The sequence below is a fragment of the Phyllobates terribilis genome, unplaced genomic scaffold (genome assembly GCF_046119375.1).
Source record: "Phyllobates terribilis strain yellow unplaced genomic scaffold, ASM4611937v1 Scaffold_5__5_contigs__length_657084704, whole genome shotgun sequence".
Lineage (NCBI taxonomy): Eukaryota > Metazoa > Chordata > Amphibia > Anura > Dendrobatidae > Phyllobates > Phyllobates terribilis.
The window spans coordinates 391890403-391910116 of record NW_027362765.1 but is presented as its reverse complement, the minus strand read 5'-3'; the positions used below and the strand labels follow the sequence as shown (position 1 = coordinate 391910116).

The window sequence follows — 19714 nt, the reverse complement described above, 5'->3', positions numbered from 1 at the left end:
TAACTCTAATCGATGGCTGCAAAAAGACCCAACCATATATTGTTGACTTACTTGGCCAAAGTGTGAATTTCATGTAAGAATCAGCATATTGTGAATGTTCAGCTTTTTCTTTCTGAAGTCCAATTGCTGCAAAATAAGAAACATAATTAGTCACCTGAAGAAGCAATGGAGGATTTAGAAGTTACAAGAATGAACTAATTACATAGTAAATTATAGACCATTTAAAATCATAGAATAACATGATATAGTAATAATAATTAATAATAAAATGCAGAACAAGCAGAGCTGCAGTGTAAAGCATAGAGGAGAAACAGAACATCCACCTTAAGCCATTGTTCAGACGGGGTAAATTTTATTTTACATTGTTTAAAATATATTTTTTTGCTTGGTTCACAGTTTAGAATTTTTCTATCTTTTCTTTATTAGAAATAAGCTCTTTTTAATTTTTTTTAAAATATCATCTAGCAGAGCTGTAGTGTAAAGAATGGGGGAGGGATCGAGCAGTATGAAGCGGCATACTCCTAAAAGGTGATCAATTAAGATCATACGCACCCTGGCCACAGGTTTTGGGCAGACTGTTAATAACTCTACAATAGTGGTCTAGAGAAGATTTTAGATGTGCACTGCATACAGTATATAGCTAAAGGGAATATGGCATTAGAGTATGAGATATTGGTCATATAAAAACGGGGAAAAAAATTAGCAATTTTCACACTGGTCACTAAGCTAATATTAGACTCACCTCCTGTTTTGTGCATGAATGAGAGTTAAGCAATCTCGTTATCATCACAGGCAGGATTACAATAGCATATAACAGCACTATATACAGTAGATAATACAAGATCCACCATTCACAATAGGTGATGTCACAGCTCACCTCCTCCTCCTGTACAATGACTGATAACACCTCTATATACAGCAGATAATACAGGACCCACCATTCACAATAGGTGATGTCACAGCCCACCCCCTCCTCCTGTACAATGACTGATAACACCTCTATATACAGCAGATAATACAGGACCCACCATTCACAATAGGTGATGTCACAGCTCACCTCCTCCTCCTGTACAATGACTGATAACACGTCTATATACAGTAGATAATACAGGATCCACATGTTATATTCTGCAACATGTACTAAGGAGAGATAGGGGAAATCTATCCCTACAGTAAGACTAAGCTGAATCCCTACGATGTAGCGGGCTGCCTGTTCCTAGTGAACAGACCCGCCTTAGTCCTCGGCTAGTCCGAACGAAGACCTATAGAATTAAGGGAAGGGTCCCTAAAAGAACTAAAGACTGGGACAAGAATGGGACACCTCCTAAACAGAGCAGTTGTTGCAGAACACAAAAAGAAAAACTGACAAAAATGTACTAGAGGTCCCAGAGGACCAAGCGAACTTGACAGAGAAGGGCACCGAAGCACCTGGCTAGAGAAACAGTCAAACACTGAAGTCCAGCACAGCCAGAAGGGCGGAGCTGGAATATAAAGGCAGATGGTCACTTGACCGCAAAACACAAGATAGAAAAAACAAACAGGAGGGTTCTAACTGTACCCCCTCTTCTATGAGGATCCTCCGGATCCTCCAGGCCCAGGCCTATCCGGAAACCTCCTGTGGAAAGCTTTAACAAGCCTAGGAGCAGAGACATCATCCGTCCTTACCCAGGAGTTGTCTTCGGGACCGAAACCCTTCCAGGAGACAAGATACTGTAATCTCCCTCTATGCCATCTAGAATTCAAGATACGAGAAATTTCATATTCGCCGTCTTCCACCACAGGGGGAACTGTGACAGTGGAATCCCTATCTGATACATCAGCCTTTTTCAACAAGGAAACATGAAACACAGGATTAATCTTCCAGGAAGTAGGGAACCTCCAACCTGACAGCAGACGGGTTAACAACCTGAAGCACCTTAAAAGGACCCACAAACTTAGGACCCAGTTTTTTAGAGGGAATCCTCAACTGCAAGTTCTTCGAGGACAACCAAACCATGTCACCCACATTAAACAAAACCTCCTTACGTTTCCTGTCAAAATACTTCTTGGACTTCTTGTTAGCCTCTTGAAGGTTGTAATGTACATTAGTCCAAACTCTCTCCAAATCACCGGAAAAATTCTCCTCCGGCACCGCCGACCCCAATTTGGAGAACGAACCAAAAGACGGATGTCTCCCAGTACAACAAATAAAAGGAGAACACCCAGCAGAGGAGGATGTATGATTGTTAAGAGCAAATTCTGCGAAAGGCAGAAACTCAGACCACCCCTCTTGATTGTCCGCCACAAAACAACGCAAAAAACTGTTCAACATCCTGGTTCTTTCTTTTCAGTCTGTCCATTAGACTCAGGATGATAACCAGACGAAAATGACAAATGGACTCCCAACCTGTCACACAAAGCACGCCAAAAGCAAGCCACAAACTGAGGTCCTCTATCAGAAACAATATCTGTGGGAACGGCATGGAGCTTGACAATCTCCTTAACAAACGCCTTAGCGAGTGTCTTGGCGCAGGGAAACTTAATAAATGGAACCAAATGACACATCTTACTAAAACGGTCTACGACCACCCAGATGACAGTAAAACCCTCGGACACAGGAAGATCAGTAATAAAATCCATTGTGAGATGCGTCCAAGGCGCACTAGGAACTTCCAGAGGGCAAAGCAACCCCGCAGCAGGAGTATGTGAAGCCTTTGACCTAGCACACACAGTACACTGATGCACCCACTTGATGACTTCCCTCTGCCATCCAGGCCACCAAAAACTGCGATTGATAAGTCTCTTAGTCTCCGAAATTCCTGGATGACCTGCCAACCGAGACTCATGACACTCCACAAACAAATCTCTCCTAAAGGCTCTAGGCACGAACAACCTCCCATGGGGAGTGTTAGATGGAGCATCATCTTGAGCTTTCAGAACCCCATTCTCCAAAACGGAGTCCAATGCCGCCACCACAACTCCTTTCTGTAAAATGCTCTCCTCCTCCTCGGAACCGACCGTAGGAGAGAAGCTGCGAGATAAAGCATCGGCTTTAACATTCTTAGTACCAGGGATATAGGTAACAGAAAAATGAAACCGAGAAAAAAAAAGTGCCCACCTAGCTTGACGGGCATTCAAGCGCTTGGCAGCATCCAGATAGATCAAATTCTTATGATCTGTGAAAACCTGAATAGGAAATCTAGCGCCTTCCAAAAAATGACGCCAATGTTCAAACGCAAGTTTAACAGCCAGCAACTCCCGATTTCCAACATCATAATTCAGTTCGGTTTCCGAATTTTTTTTCGAAAAGAAGGCACAAGGATGTACTCCACCCATGTTTTCCTGAGACAAAACTGCACCGACCCCCCACCGATGAAGCATCGACCTCGACCAAAAAAGGTTTGGTCTCATCAGGCTGTATAAGGATGGGAGCAGAGCTGAACCTCTCTTTGAGATACTCAGACGCTTCAATGGTCTCAGTAGTCCACTGGGCCGTATTCGCACCTTTCCTGGTGAGATCGGTTAGAGGTTTAACAATTACAGAAAAATTCTTAATGAATTTACTGTAATAATTGGCAAAACCCAAATATCTCTGTATAGATTTCAAACCAATAGGCCTAGGCCATTCCTGCACAGCCTGAACCTTCACAGGGTCCATCTCAAAGCCCTCGCTGGAGACCATGTAGCCCAAAAAACTAATTCTCTGCATAGCGAACTCACATTTCTCCAGCTTAGCAAAGAGTGAATTATCACTCAATAACTGCAAAACTTCACGTACACTCTGTCAATGGGACTCCAGATCTGGCGAATAAATCAAAATGTCATCCAAATACACAACCACATTCTTACCAATCAAAGGTCTCAGGATGTCATTAATGAGGTTCTGAAAAAAAGCAGGAGCATTGGTAAGACCAAAAGGCATCACCAGATTCTCAGAATGACCTACCGGAGTGTTAAAAGCAGTTTTTCATTCATCACCCTCCTTCACTCGTAACAAATTGTATGCCCCCCGAGATCAATTTTAGAGAACAACTTGGCCCCCACCAACTGGTTAAACAAGTCAGGAATTAATGGCAGTGGGTAGGAATTGCGTATGGTAATCTTATTAATTTCACGAAAATCCGGACATGGAAGTAAACCCCCGTCCTTTTTTTTAACAAAGAATCCAACTGCCGCAGGCGACTTAGAAGATCTAATGTGACCAGCAGCCAGGCTAGTCTGTATGTATTCCTCCAAAGCCTTTCTTTCAGGAATAGTCAGATTAAACAAGCGACTCTTGGGAAGAGTAGCTCCAGGAACAAACTCAATGGCGCAATCATAATCCCTATGAGGAGGTAAAACTTGCGACTTCTCCTCCGAAAAAACCCTCAAAAAATCTTGAATAGGTACAGGTAATTCCCCTTTTTCCACAGCCACAATGCGACCATTACAACATTTATCATAGCACTTCGGACTCCAAGACTTAATCACATTAGTAGACCAGTCCAATAAAGGATTGAGCAGTTTTAACCAAGGCAATCCTAGAACAACCGGAGAGGGCAAATTGATAGTGAGAGGAAATGCAGCAGTCTTGTGAGTATGGCTGTGTGCCCACGATGCGTTTTTAATGCGTTTCCGCAGCGTTTTTGCAGCTGCGGAAACGCATTAAAAACGCATGGTAGAAGGGCAGCAATGTTCCCCAATGATAATCCGCATGTGCTGTGCACATGCTGCAGAAATTTCCGCTGCGGATTATCATTGCGGAAAAAAACACAGCACTACCAATTATTTTGCGGAAGTGCTGCGTCTTCGCCGCCATTGACTTGCATTAGACCGCATGGATTACGCATCACTGTATATGTAGATGCGTAATCCAAGTGTTCTAATGTGCAGATGGTACCCAGGTGTGGAGGAGAGGAGAGTCTCCTCCACACCCAGGTACCATTAAAAAATCTGTAAAAAAAGAATAAAATAAAAAATAAATGTATACTTACTCTCTGTCGGCCCGCGCAGCGCTCCTGCTTGGTTCCCAGCACTTTGCAGTGAGTTGAAGGACCTGCGCTGACGTCAGAGTCATGTGACAGGTCACGTGACGCTGACGTCGGCAGGTCTTTCAATTCACTGTTGCCGGCAAGGGAGATCGGAGTGAGCAGGACACCGGGGGCCATTAGGAGGGTAAGTATATATTTATTTTTATTTTTTTACCACTCTCTCGGGTCACACTATATAAATCCATGCTGTTTGCATGGATTTATATAGTGTGACCTAGTTGTCACAAGCACTTTCCAAGTGATGCTAATCGCTTGGAAAGCGCTTGTCAATCCACATGCGGAAATGTCAGTGGGTAACCGCTCCATTTCCGCATGTCCCTGGCAGGAAAACGCATGTACAATCCGCATGTACAATCCGCATGTACAATCCGCATGCGTTTTTTTCTGCCAGGGAGATGCAGAAACGCTCAGGAAAAAATCCTGAGCATTTCTGCATCGTGGGCACATAGCCTAATACATTTCAAAGGAGTGTTATCAATTGCAATCACAGAAATAGGTGATGACAAAGGTTTGGATTTAAATTTAAGGCTTTCCAAAAACCCTTTATCAATCACATTGTGTTGAACCACAATCCACAAATACCTGAAATTCAATCAAATCTCCCTGCAAAGTAGTACTCCCAGAAAGAAAAACTCCTGCAAAGCGTAAACAAGCTATACAGGCGTAACTGACCTTTCTTTTTTTTTTTTACTTAAACGACGCTCACAATACTTAATCAAATGGTCAGCTTTACCACAATAAAGACACAATCCCTCGGTAAACCAATGGTTTCTTTCCTGAGAGCGGAGTGACATCGCCTCAACCTCCATCGGTTCTCCGCCGTCAGAGCAGATTTTCTGGGGACTAGGTACTGACATTACAGGAGTCTTTATCTCATTGAGCCTGCACCTCAGTCTCCTGTCTATACGAACAGCTAACTGCATGGCATCCTGCAGAGTCTCAGGTGCAGGGAATGCAATTAGCAAATCCTTAACCCTTTCACTCAGACCAGCAAGAAATAAACATCTCAGCGCAGGATCATTCCACTTAACTTCTGAAGCCCATCTCCTGAAGTGTGTGCAATAATGTTCAACATCATCTGACCCCTGATTCAAACGTCTGAGTTCTGATTCAGCAGATGAGATTTGATCAGGATCGTCATATAATAGCCCCATAGCAGAAAAAAATTCTTCAACAGACCTTAAACACGGATCATTAGGCTGGAGAGAAAAGGCCCACCCCTGTGGTTCATTGCGCAAAAGTGACATAATAAAACCAATGCGCTGTGATTCATTCCCAGAGGACCTTGGTCTCAAACGAAAATATAACAAACAAGCATTTTTAAAGGAAAAAAAATCTTGCTGTTTACCATAAAAAACATCAGGCAGTCCTACCTTGGGTTCCACAAAATGTGCTCCAGGACAGCTACTCACGTGTTGCTGAAGCTCAGCCACCTCCAGAGACAATCCCTGCAGGCGTTGAGCCAAATCCTGGACGGAAACCATACTGATCCCCGAATTTCTTTCCTTTTAGATTTTTGGGCTGGACTTACTGTTATGATCTGCAACATGTACTAAGGAAAGATAGGGGAAAGCTGTCCCTACAGTAAGACTAAGCTGAATCCCTATGATGTAGCGGGCTGCCTGTTCCTAGTGAACAGACCCTCCTTAGTCCTCGGCTAGTCCGAACGAAGACCTATAGAATTAAGGGAGGGGTCCCTAAAAGAACAAAGGACTGAGACAAAAATGGGACACCTCCTAAACAGAGAAGTTGTTGCAGAACACAAAAAGACAAACTGACAAAAACGTACTAGAGGTCCCTGAGGACCAAGCGAACTGACAGAGAAAAGCACTGAAGCACCTGGCTAGAGAAACAGTCAAACACTGAAGTCCAGCATAGCCACAAGGGTGGAGCTGGAATATAAAGGCAGATGGTCACGTGACCGCAAAACACAAGATGGAAAAAACAAACAGGAGGGTTCTAACACCACCATTCACAATAGGTGATGTCACAGCTCACCTTCTCCTCCTGTACAATGACTGATAACATCTCTATGTACAGTAGAAAACACAAGATTCTCAATAGATGATGTCACAGCTCACCTCCTCCTCCTGTACAATGACTGATAACATCTCTATGTACAGTTGATAACACAAGATCCACAATTCACAATAGATGATGTCACAGCTCTCCTCCTCCTCCTCCTGTACAATGACTGATAACACCTCTATATACAATAGATAACACAGAATCCACAATTCACAATAGATGATGTCACAGCTCACCTCCTCCTCCTCCTGTACAATGACTGATAACACCTCTATATTCAGTAGATAACACAAGATCCACCATTCACAATAGGTGATGTCACAGCTCACCTCCTCCTCATGTACAATGACTGATAATACCTCTATATACAGTAGATAACGCAGGATTCACAATTCACAATAGGTGATGTCACGGCTCACCTCCTCCTCCTCTTGTACAATGACTGATAACACCTCTATATACAGTAGATAGCACAAGATCCACAATTGACAAGAGATGATGTCACAGCTCACCTCCTCCTCCTGTATAATGACTTAAACCACCTCTATATACAGTAGATAACACAGGATCCACCATTCACAATAGGTGATGTCACAGCTCACCTTCTCCGCCTCCTGTACAATGACTGATAACACCTCTATATACAGTATAGATAACACAGGATCCACCATTCACAATAGGTGATGTCACAGCTCACCTCCACCTCCTGTACAATGACTGATAACACCTCTATATACAGTAGATAAAGCAGGATCCACAATTCATAATAGGTGATGTCACAGCACACCTCCTCCTCTTGTATAATGACTGATAACACCTCTATATACAGTAGATAGCACAGGATCCACAATTCACAATAGGTGATGTCACAGCTCACCTCCTCCTCCTGTATAATGACTGATAACATCTCTATATACAGTAGATAACACAAGATCCACAATTCACAATAGATGATGTCACAGCTCACCTCCTCCTCCTGTACAATGACTGATAACATTTCTATATACAGTAGATAACACAGGATCCACCATTCACAATAGGTGATGTCACAGCTCACCTCCTCCTCCTGTACAATGACTGATAACACCTCTATATACAGTAGATAACACAGGATCCACCATTCACAATAGGTGACATCTACAGCATGAGCCCCTCACAGCCTTCCCATTTCCCGCATGAGACTTCCATAGCCTCCCCATGTCCAGCATGAGAGTCCCATAGGCTCCCCATGTCCAGCTGGATAGCCCCACAGCCTCCCCATGTCCAGCATAAGCCCCACAGCCTCCCCATATACACCATGAGCCCCACACAGCCTCCCCATATACAGCATGAGCCCCACACAGACTCTCCATGTCCCGCATGAGAGCCACATAGCCTCCCCATGTCTAGCATGAGACCCCCATAGCCTCCCATATCCAGCATGAGAGCCTCATACATTCCTCATGTCCATCAGAAGAGCCCCATAGCCTTCCTATGTCCAGCATGAGCCCTACAGCCTCCCCATATACAGCATGAGCCCCACACAGCCTCCCCATATACAGCATGAGCCCCACACAGCCTCGCCATGTCCTGCATGAGAGCCTCATAGATTCCTCATGTCCACCAGGAGAGCCCGATAGCCTTCCCATGTCCAGCATGAGCCCCACACAGCCTCTCCATATACAGCATGAGCCCCACACAGCCTCCCCATGTCCAGCATGAGCCTCACACAACTTCCCCATGTCCAGCATGAGAGCCTCATGTCCAGCATGAGATCACCATAGCCTCCCCATGTCCAGCATGAGAGCCACATAGCCTCCCCATGTCCAGCATGAGACCCCCATAGCCTCCCTATGTCCAGCATGAGACCGCCATAGCCTCCGATGTCCAGCATGAGACTCCCATAGCCTCCCCATGTCCAGTATGAGCACCATAGCCTCCCCATGTCCAGCATGAGAGCCCCATAGCCTCCTTATGTCCAGCATGAGATCCCCATAGCCTCCCCATGTCCAGCATGAGAGCCACATAGCCTCCCCATGTCCAGCATGAGACCCACATAGCCTCCCCATGGCCAGCATGAGACCCCCATAGCCTCCCCATGTCCAGCATGAGAACCCCATAGCCTCCCCATGTCCAGCATGAGAGCCACATAGCCTCCCCATATCCGGCATGAGAGCCTCATAGCCTCCCCATGTCCAGCATGAGAGCCTCATAGATTCCTCATGTCCATCAAGAGAGCCCCATAGCCTCCCCATGTCCAGCATGAGACCCCCCTAGCCTTCCCATGTCCAGCATGAGAGCCACATAGCCTCCGATGTCCAGCATGAGACCCCCATAGCCTCCCCATGTCCAGTATGAGCCCCATAGCCTCCCCATGTCCAGCATGAGAGCCCCATAGCCTCCTTATGTCCAGGATGAGAGCCCCATAGCCTCCTTATGTCCGGCATGAGACCCCCATAGCCTCCCCATATCCGGCATGAGAGCCCCATAGCCTCCCCATATCCACATGTCCAGCATGAGAGCCTCATAGATTCCTCACGTCCATCAGGAGAGCCCCATAGCCTTCCCATGTCCTGCATGAGCCCCACACAGCCTCCCCATATACAGCATGAGCCCCACACAGCCTCCCCATGTCCAGCATGAGAGCCTCATGTCCAGCATGAGATCCCCATAGCCTCTCCATGTCCAGCATGAGAGCCACATAGCCTCCCTATGTCCAGCATGAGAGCCACATAGCCTCCCTATGTCCAGCATGAGATCCACATAGCCTCCCCATGTCCAGCATGAGAGCCACATAACCTCCCCATGTCCAGCATGAGACCCCCATAGCCTCCCTATGTCCAGCATGAGACCGCCATAGCCTCCAATGTCCAGCATGAGACCCCCATAGCCTCCCCATGTCCAGTATGAGCACCATAGCCTCCCCATGTCCAGCATGAGAGCCCCATAGCCTCCTTATGTCCAGCATGAGACCCCCATAGCCTCCCCATGTCCAGCATGAGCCCCACACAACCTCCCCATGTCCAGCATGAGATCCCCATAGCCTCCCCATGTCCAGCATGAGAGCCACATAGCCTCCCCATGTCCAGCATGAGACCCACATAGCCTCCCCATGTCCAGCATGAGACCCCCATAGCCTCCCATGTCCAGCATAAGACCCCCATAGTCTCCCATGTCCAGCATGAGACCCCCATAGCCTCCCCATGTCCAGCATGAGAACCCCATAGCCTCCCCATGTCCAGCATGAGAGCCACATAGCCTCCCCATATTCGGCATGAGAGCCTTATAGCCTCCCCATGTCCAGCATGAGAGCCCCATAGCCTCCTTATGTCCAGCATGAGACCCCCATAGCCTCCCCATGTTCAGTATGAGCCCCACACAACCTCCACATGTCCAGCATGAGATCCCCATAGCCTCCCCATGTCCAGCATGAGAGCCACATAGACTCCCCATGTCCAGCATGAGACCCACATAGCCTCCCCATGTCCAGCATGAGACCCCCATAGCCTCCCATGTCCAGCATGAGACCCCCATAGCCTCCCCATGTCCAGCATGAGACCCCCATAGCCTCCCCATGTCCAGCATGAGACCCCAATAGCCTCCCCATGTCCAGCATGAGAACCCCATAGCCTCCCCATGACCAGCCTGAGAACCACATAGCCTCCCCATATCCGGCATGAGAGCCTCATAGCCTTCCCATGTCCAGCATGAGAGCCTCATAGATTCCTCATGTCCATCAAGAGAGCCCCATAGCCTCCCCATGTCCAGCATGAGACCCCCCTAGCCTTCCCATGTCCAGCATGAGAGCCACATAGCCTCCGATGTCCAGCATGAGACCCCCATAGCCTCCCCATGTCCAGTATGAGCCCCATAGCCTCCCCATGTCCAGCATGAGAGCCCCATAGCCTCCTTATGTCCAGCATGAGAGCCCCATAGCCTCCTTATGTCCGGCATGAGACCCCCATAGCCTCCCCATATCCGGCATGAGAGCCCCATAGCCTCCCCATGTCCACATGTCCAGCATGAGAGCCTCATAGATTCCTCATGTCCATCAGGAGAGCCCCATAGCCTTCCCATGTCCTGCATGAGCCCCACACAGCCTCCCCATATACAGCATGAGCCCCACACAGCCTCCCCATGTCCAACATGAGAGCCTCATGTCCAGCATGAGATCCCCATAGCCTCTCCATGTCTAGCATGAGAGCCACATAGCCTCCCTATGTCCAGCATGAGATCCACATAGCCTCCCTATGTCCAGCATGAGATCCCCATAGCCTCTCCATGTCCAGCATGAGAGCCACATAGCCTCCCCATGTCCAGCATGAGAGCCACATAGCCTCACCATGTCCAGCATGAGACCCCCATAGCCTCCCATGTCCAGCATGAGAGCCTCATACATTCCTCATGTCCATCAGAAGAGCCCCATAGCCTTCCTATGTCCAGCATGAGCCCTACAGCCTCCCCATATACAGCATGAGCCTCACACAGCCTCCCCATATACAGCATGAGCCCCACATAGCCTCCCCATGTCCAGCATGAGACCCCCATAGCCTCCCATGTTCAGCATGAGCCCCACACAACCTCCCCATGTCCAGCATGAGATCCCCATAGCCTCCCCATGTCCAGCATGAGAGCCACATAGACTCCCCATGTCCAGCATGAGACCCACATAGCCTCCCCATGTCCAGCATGAGACCCCCATAGCCTCCCATGTCCAGCATGAGACCCCCATAGCCTCCCCATGTCCAGCATGAGACCCCCATAGCCTCCCCGTGTCCAGCATGAGAACCCCATAGCCTCCCCATGTCCAGCATGAGAACCACATAGCCTCCCCATATCCGGCATGAGACCCCCATAGCCTCCCCATGTCCAGCATGAGACCCCCATAGCCTCCCCATGTCCAGCATGAGAACCCCATAGCCTCCCCATGTCCAGCATGAGAACCACATAGCCTCCCCATATCCGGCATGAGAGCCTCATAGCCTCCCCATGTCCAGCATGAGAGCCTCATAGATTCCTCATGTCCATCAAGAGAGCCCCATAGCCTCCCCATGTCCAGCATGAGACCCCCCTAGCCTTCCCATGTCCAGCATGAGAGCCACATAGCCTCCGATGTCCAGCATGAGACCCCCATAGCCTCCCCATGTCCAGTATGAGCCCCATAGCCTCCCCATGTCCAGCATGAGAGCCCCATAGCCTCCTTATGTCCAGCATGAGAGCCCCATAGCCTCCTTATGTCCGGCATGAGACCCCCATAGCCTCCCCATATCCGGCATGAGAGCCCCATAGCCTCCCCATGTCCACATGTCCAGCATGAGAGCCTCATAGATTCCTCACGTCCATCAGGAGAGCCCCATAGCCTTCCCATGTCCTGCATGAGCCCCACACAGCCTCCCCATATACAGCATGAGCCCCACACAGCCTCCCCATGTCCAGCATGAGAGCCTCATGTCCAGCATGAGATCCCCATAGCCTCTCCATGTCCAGCATGAGAGCCACATAGCCTCCCTATGTCCAGCATGAGATCCACATAGCCTCCCTATGTCCAGCATGAGATCCCCATAGCCTCTCCATGTCCAGCATGAGAGCCACATAGCCTCCCCATGTCCAGCATGAGAGCCACATAGCCTCACCATGTCCAGCATGAGACCCCCATAGCCTCCCATGTCCAGCATGAGAGCCTCATACATTCCTCATGTCCATCAGAAGAGCCCCATAGCCTTCCTATGTCCAGCATGAGCCCTACAGCCTCCCCATATACAACATGAGCCCCACACAGCCTCCCCATATACAGCATGAGCCCCACACAGCCTCGCCATGTCCTGCATGAGAGCCTCATAGATTCCTCATGTCCATCAGGAGAGCCCCATAGCCTTCCTATGTCCAGCATGAGCCCCACAGCCTCCCCATATACAGCATGAGCCCCACATAGCCTCCCCATATCCAGCATGAGAGCCTCATGCCCAGAATGAAATCACCATAGCCTCCCCATGTCCAGCATGAGAGCCACATAGCCTCCCCATGTCCAGCATGAGACCCCCATAGCCTCCCTATGTCTAGCATGAGACCCCCATAGCCTCCCATGTCCTGCATGAGACCCCCATAGCCTCCCCATGTCCGGTATGAGCCCCATAGCCTCTCCATGTCCAGCATGAGAGCCCCATAGCCTCCTTATGTTCAGCATGAGAGCCCCATAGCCTCCTTATGTCCAGCATGAGACCCCCATAGCCTCCCCATATCCGGCATGAGAGCCCCATAGCCTCCCCATGTCCAGCATGAGAGCCTCATAGATTCCTCATGTCCATCAGAAGAGCCCCATAGCCTTCCAATGTCCAGCATGAGCCCTACAGCCTCCCCATATACAGCATGAGCCCCACACAGCCTCCCCATATACAGCATGAGCCCCACACAGCCTCGCCATGTCCTGCATGAGAGCCTCATAGATTCCTCATGTCCATCAGGAGAGCCCCATAGCCTTCCCATGTCCAGCATGAGCCCCACACAGCCTCCCCATGTCCAGCATGAGAGCCCCATAGCCTCCCCATGTCCAGCATGAGAGCCATATAGCCTCCCCATTTCCAGCATAGGACCCACATAGCCTCCCCATGTCCAGCATGAGACCCTCATAGCCTCCCATGTTCAGAATGAGACCCCCATAGCCTCCCTATGTCCAGCATGAGACCCCCATAGCCTCCCCATGTCCAGCATGAGAGCCCCATAGCCTCCCCATGTCCAGCATGAGAGTCCCATAGCCTCCCCATATCCAGCATGAGAGCCCCATAGCCTCCCCATGTCCAGCATGAGAGCCTCATAGATTCCTCATGTCCACCAGGAGAGCCCGATAGCCTTCCCATGTCCAGCATGAGCCCCACACAGCCTCTCCATATACAGCATAAGCCCCACACAGCCTCCCCATGTCCAGCATGAGCCTCACACAACTTCCCCATGTCCAGCATGAGAGCCTCATGTCCAGCATGAGATCACCATAGCCTCCCCATGTCCAGCATGAGAGCCACATAGCCTCCCCATGTCCAGCATGCGACCCCCATAGCCTCCCTATGTCCAGCATGAGACCGCCATAGCCTCCGATGTCCAGCATGAGACCCCCATAGCCTCCCCATGTCCAGTATGAGCACCATAGCCTCCCCATGTCCAGCATGAGAGCCCCATAGCCTCCTTATGTCCAGCATGAGATCCCCATAGCCTCCCCATGTCCAGCATGAGAGCCACATAGCCTCCCCATGTCCAGCATGAGACCCACATAGCCTCCCCATGGCCAGCATGAGACCCCCATAGCCTCCCCATGTCCAGCATGAGAACCCCATAGCCTCCCCATGTCCAGCATGAGAGCCACAAAGCCTCCCCATATCCGGCATGAGAGCCTCATAGCCTCCCCATGTCCAGCATGAGAGCCTCATAGATTCCTCATGTCCATCAAGAGAGCCCCATAGCCTCCCCATGTCCAGCATGAGACCCCCCTAGCCTTCCCATGTCCAGCATGAGAGCCACATAGTCTCCGATGTCCAGCATGAGACCCCCATAGCCTCCCCATGTCCAGTATGAGCCCCATAGCCTCCCCATGTCCAGCATGAGAGGCCCATAGCCTCCTTATGTCCAGCATGAGAGCCCCATAGCCTCCTTATGTCCGGCATGAGAGCCCCATAGCCTCCCCATGTCCAGCATGAGAACCACATAGCCTCCCCATATCCGGCATGAGAGCCCCATAGCCTCCCCATGTCCACATGTCCAGCATGAGAGCCTCATAGATTCCTCACGTCCATCAGGAGAGCCCCATAGCCTTCCCATGTCCTGCATGAGCCCCACACAGCCTCCCCATATACAGCATGAGCCCCACACAGCCTCCCCATGTCCAGCATGAGAGCCTCATGTCCAGCATGAGATCCCCATAGCCTCTCCATGTCCAGCATGAGAGCCACATAGCCTCCCTATGTCCAGCATGAGAGCCACATAGCCTCCCTATGTCCAGCATGAGATCCACATAGCCTCCCCATGTCCAGCATGAGAGCCACATAGCCTCCCCATGTCCAGCATGAGACCCCCATAGCCTCCCTATGTCCAGCATGAGACCGCCATAGCCTCCAATGTCCAGCATGAGACCCCCATAGCCTCCCCATGTCCAGTATGAGCACCATAGCCTCCCCATGTCCAGCATGAGAGCCCCATAGCCTCCTTATGTCCAGCATGAGACCCCCATAGCCTCCCCATGTCCAGCATGAGCCCCACACAACCTCCCCATGTCCAGCATGAGATCCCCATAGCCTCCCCATGTCCAGCATGAGAGCCACATAGCCTCCCCATGTCCAGCATGAGACCCACATAGCCTCCCCATGTCCAGCATGAGACCCCCATAGCCTCCCATGTCCAGCATGAGACCCCCATAGCCTCCCATGTTCAGCATGAGACCCCCATAGCCTCCCCATGTCCAGCATGAGAACCCCATAGCCTCCCCATGTCCAGCATGAGAGCCACATAGCCTCCCCATATCCGGCATGAGAGCCTCATAGCCTCCCCATGTCCAGCATGAGAGACCCATAGCCTCCTTATGTCCAGCATGAGACCCCCATAGCCTCCCCATGTTCAGCATGAGCCCCACACAACCTCCCCATGTCCAGCATGAGATCCCCATAGCCTCCCCATGTCCAGCATGAGAGCCACATAGACTCCCCATGTCCAGCATGAGACCCACATAGCCTCCCCATGTCCAGCATGAGACCCCCATAGCCTCCCCATGTCCAGCATGAGACCCCCATAGCCTCCCCATGTCCAGCATGAGAACCCCATAGCCTCCCCATGTCCAGCATGAGAACCACATAGTCTCCCCATATCCGGCATGAGAGCCTCATAGCCTCCCCATGTCCAGCATGAGAGCCTCATAGATTCCTCATGTCCATCAAGAGAGCCCCATAGCCTCCCCATGTCCAGCATGAGACCCCCCTAGCCTTCCCATGTCCAGCATGAGAGCCACATAGCCTCCGATGTCCAGCATGAGACCCCCATAGCCTCCCCATGTCCAGTATGAGCCCCATAGCCTCTCTATGTCCAGCATGAGAGCCCCATAGCCTCCTTATGTCCAGCATGAGAGCCCCATAGCCTCCTTATGTCCGGCATGAGACCCCCATAGCCTCCCCATATCCGGCATGAGAGCCCCATAGCCTCCCCATGTCCACATGTCCAGCATGAGAGCCTCATAGATTCCTCATGTCCATCAGGAGAGCCCCATAGCCTTCCCATGTCCTGCATGAGCCCCACACAGCCTCCCCATATACAGCATGAGCCCCACACAGCCTCCCCATGTCCAGCATGAGACCCTCGTGTCCAGCATGAGATCCCCATAGCCTCTCCATGTCCAGCATGAGAGCCACATAGCCTCCCTATGTCCAGCATGAGAGCCACATAGCCTCCCTATGTCCAGCATCTGAGCCACATAGCCTCTCCATGTCCAGCATGAGAGCCACATAGCCTCCCTATGTCCAGCATGAGACCCACATAGCCTCCCCATGTCCAGCATGAGACCCCCATAGCCTCCCCATGTCCAGCATGAGACCCCCATAGCCTCCCCATGTCCAGCATGAGACCCCCATAGCCTCCCCATGTCCAGCATGAGAGCCCCATAGCCTCCCCATGTCCAGCATGAGAGCCTCATAGATTCCTCATGTCCATCAAGAGAGCCCCATAGCCTCCCCATGCCCAGCATGAGACCCCCATAGCCTCCCCATGTCCAGCCAAACACCCCATACACATGAATAAAAATGTAGCACCCTGAGGATTCGGCTGCTACAGGGGTATTACACCTCAAGCCAGAGGTGTGGTATTCCACTCCCGGGTAAGGATGGAGTGTGGAACTGAGCTAGTAGGCTGCATGCACTACATACATCCCATTTCCGGGGGACAGAACTACGGTACTCCCACTAAGTATATGTGCAGGTACGACAGCGTCTGTCCCTGGCTGGAGTGGGAGGGGGGTGGAACATCCCAGTAGTGTAGGGGCAGATAGGGGGAGTAGTCTGGGTAAAGCTAGGAGCTCATTGGGTGCTGGTCACCTGGGCTCACACATAGAGGGAGTATATAAGGTGGGCACCATCTTAGATCAGGGTTCAGTTCAGGCAGGAGGAGAAGAGCAGAGGAGCTCAGCCAGGAGGGCTGACAGGGAGCTGTGGCTCCGGCTGGGCCCAGCTCCAGAACAGAGCCTGCTGAGAGAGAGAGAGAGAGGAGTAAGAAGGACCCAGAGAGGAAACAAGAAGAGAACCCCAAGATCCCAGAATAAGGACAGAAGGGTGAAGGGTTGGCGGACACGGGTACCGGATCCCAAGCTGGCAGAGACCAAAACAAACCTTAGCCAGGAACCGGAGGTCGTGGTCAGGATCTGCCACGACCCTCACCAAATCCACTAGAAAGGCACACCAAGTATAGGGTCAGGGAGCCCAGAGGAGACTTGACCACCAAGAGACCCGAGGGAGCCGGCCAAAAGTGGATCTCTGGTGGGAACGGCCAGAGGAAGGGAGAGTCAGAAAGGAGCTCAGGACCACGCTCCGGAATTGCCTGGGGGTTGGCCGAGTCCAGGACCTGGTGGACGCAGCACGGCTCGGGTGGTCACTCAAGGCCAGAGTGACTAAAAGGACACCAGTAAGTAAAAACCCTGAACTGCATCTCCCGACTCTGAGTCTTCTTACTGCACCGTCACAACCCCCACCATCTACACCTGCTGCCCTGAGGCCATACCCCTCCCGTTGGGGGTTATACCATCACTGCTGCACATATACCACCGGCCTCAGTGGACTGCTCTGCAGCGGCGGCTTCAAAGCCGCACTCAACGGGTGGCGTAGTCGACACATCAAATTAACATCTACTGCCATAGACTGCCACTTAGTTTGACACCCTGGGCACGGACCGGGTCACCGCCACAAGGACTACTACCCCCATACAGATCCGGCTCCGGGTATCCCTTGAACATGGCCCAGGGGGCGCGTCAAAAAGAACACCACCTACTCACCTCGGTCCCATTCCCGTTCCGTTCCGCTGGCTTTCTGCTCCTGTCTCCGGTCTGCTGACTCTCCGCAGTACACAGCTGACATGGTGAAATGACGTCATCGCGTCAGCTATTTTACAAGTTGATTGGTGGGGGGAGGGGCTTCAGGCCCCTCCACCAATGCAGTCAGCGAAGATGGAGATAGCGGACGGCAAGCGAGCGGGCAGGCGGCGGGGAGGGCACGACTGCTTTCCAGCCCTTCGGCTGTCTCGCTCCGCGAGCCGGACTGGAACAGCCAGAGGGCTTGATGTAGCCCACGGGCCACACTTTACCCAGGTATGATATATACAGTAGATTTTTTAGAGAAAAAAATTCAGCATAATTTGCAATTTATTCATTTAAATCCCTTGTGTTTCTATGCTTAGAAGTCCAGTAGGCGGTCCTATTGACAGTAAATCTAAGTAGGACCGCCCACTGGACTCTGACCCTATAAACAGTACTGTAATAAAGCACCACTCCAGAATACATCTTTTATACTGTAGTTAGCCTTGTCTGCCAGATCATAGAAAAAAACTTTAGAGCAACTTGATCCTGCGGTCATGTGTTGCTACTTTGCAATTTGACCCTTACTGGTTATCGAGAAACACAGGCAAATTGATTGCAAAAGTCTACATACTTACTTTTTCAGCCCTATCCAATGCTGAACATGGTGATGTTTAGACAGAGTTTTACTTTATTCTTATCTAGGGCTAAACTTTCACTCTTTAGGTATTTCTTGCTTTGGAAATATGTTTGTTGTTTTCTTTTAATTGCTCCATAATTCTTCTCATAGAAAAATCTCCTATTTACTCTACATCGGTCTCACATCCTCCCCAAAGACCAATATCGTAAAATCTAAAGCAAATATACAGAATTTTTATTCCAGGGCGGTTTTGTTTTTCATTTTGCGATTTGTTTATGTATTATGAAATGCTGCGGGCGATCGCTGTCTCTGATTAATATGGCCGATAATGTATTTGGTATAAAGGAGATGGAGTTATCATGCTCGGTTCATTATGACATTTTGGCAACGAAGGATCAAACGGCTATAATTTGTTTCGCGTTTTATGATGTAGAACAACATCATACATTTTTGAACAAATCTTTGTGTATGTAGAGTAAGTGAAATAACAGGTCCCAGTGGTCGAGTCTAGAGGACAACATCATACTTGCTTTGACCACAACAGTTTATGAAAGTGAAGAGCAATTCCTAATAAGTGATTTATATACATAGTGCCCCAGAATAACGTTATTCAGCAATAAAGAATAATCCAGTGACTCACCAGTTTACTTGTTCTTCTCCTTACGGCCCAGACCTCCATGATGACTTTTTCCATCCATGTCTTGTCTCTTCAAAATGCATAAATGTTTGGCTCATCTCTTTACCAGAATTCTTATCACTTTTACCCACCTCTAAGCAAAATCTATAGAGTCCTACATAGTATTAATTCTACCCCCACTGCCATTCACTAGTTTTGCTTTTTCCATAACTAACAGTGCACCCCCTGTACCTCCACACAGTTATAGTGCCCTGCTAGGTCTCCACACAGTTATAGTGCCCCTCTAGGTCTCCACACAGTTATAGTGTCCATCTAGGTCTCCACACAGTTATAGTGCCCCTCTAGGTCTCCACACAGTTATAGTTCCCCTCTAGGTCTCCACACCGTTATAG

General features: G+C 50.1%; 1 protein-coding gene across 2 annotated transcripts in view; it reads left to right on the top strand.

Moving 5' to 3' along the window:
- Positions 1-19714, top strand: part of SFRP5 (secreted frizzled related protein 5) — a 128743-nt gene that overhangs the window by 49283 nt on the left and 59746 nt on the right. The window lies entirely within an intron of this gene.